This window comes from Galeopterus variegatus, unplaced genomic scaffold (assembly GCF_000696425.1).
Source record: "Galeopterus variegatus unplaced genomic scaffold, G_variegatus-3.0.2 Scaffold3693, whole genome shotgun sequence".
In the NCBI taxonomy this organism is placed as follows: Eukaryota; Metazoa; Chordata; class Mammalia; order Dermoptera; family Cynocephalidae; genus Galeopterus; species Galeopterus variegatus.
The window spans coordinates 140,477-141,304 of record NW_007729804.1 but is presented as its reverse complement, the minus strand read 5'-3'; the positions used below and the strand labels follow the sequence as shown (position 1 = coordinate 141,304).

At 29.1% G+C, this 828-nt stretch overlaps 1 protein-coding gene across 2 annotated transcripts in view; it reads left to right on the top strand.

Moving 5' to 3' along the window:
• LRFN5 (leucine rich repeat and fibronectin type III domain containing 5) overlaps positions 1–828 on the top strand; it is a 161,050-nt gene that overhangs the window by 58,163 nt on the left and 102,059 nt on the right. The gene's annotated exons all lie outside the window — the stretch shown is intronic.

Here is an 828-nt window from a genome sequence, read left to right as displayed (position 1 = left end):
TTTAGTTCTTAATATAACTCTATAAGATAGGTACTATCAATTTCCTAATTGAGATGGGGAAAATAAATGATACAGGAGTAGCAATCCTATCATATTTTTCTATGTGACAGAGCTGGGATGTGAACTGAAAAAATCTGATTCCAGAGTTAACTCTTTTAACCTTTATACTGTATTATAGACTAGATTATATACATGTGTGTGTATATATGCACATATGTAAATATATAAAAATCAAAATCCAAAATTTTGTATTCGACTTTTTTAAACTAAATAAGGACAACAAGGGTATTCATTAAATATTAACAATGGTTTCCTCTGTATGGTAGGGTTACGGTTTATCTTTACGTTTCTCTTAATTTGCTTTATATGCTCTACATTTGTACCAACCAATTATTGTTTCATAAGTTATAGAAAACCAATTAAATATACTTAGATATTAATCAACAAAATGGCAGCATTCATATTTATAAGAGATACATACACAAATACATATGTTTTTATTCATTGAATATAATACTATAAAAATACTATGCACTCTGCTTGGGTATTTCCAAGGTAAGAGCTAATGAAGATGAAGGGGGTGACAGGTACGAATATTAGAGAATCATTGATAATCTGTTTATTCAGGATCTCCGGGAAGCCAAGGATATTAGTTACCAAAAACAAGGCCAGGAAGTCTGGATAGCAGAATAAATCAACTCGAATATATACTAATGTAAAAGTCAACTTTAAAACGACCTCTATTTAATTTCTCTTTAATAATAAAAATGTTTAAGCAACTTGATTACCTTTTTAGAAGCTATGAATTCACTGAGATGATTGAACTTC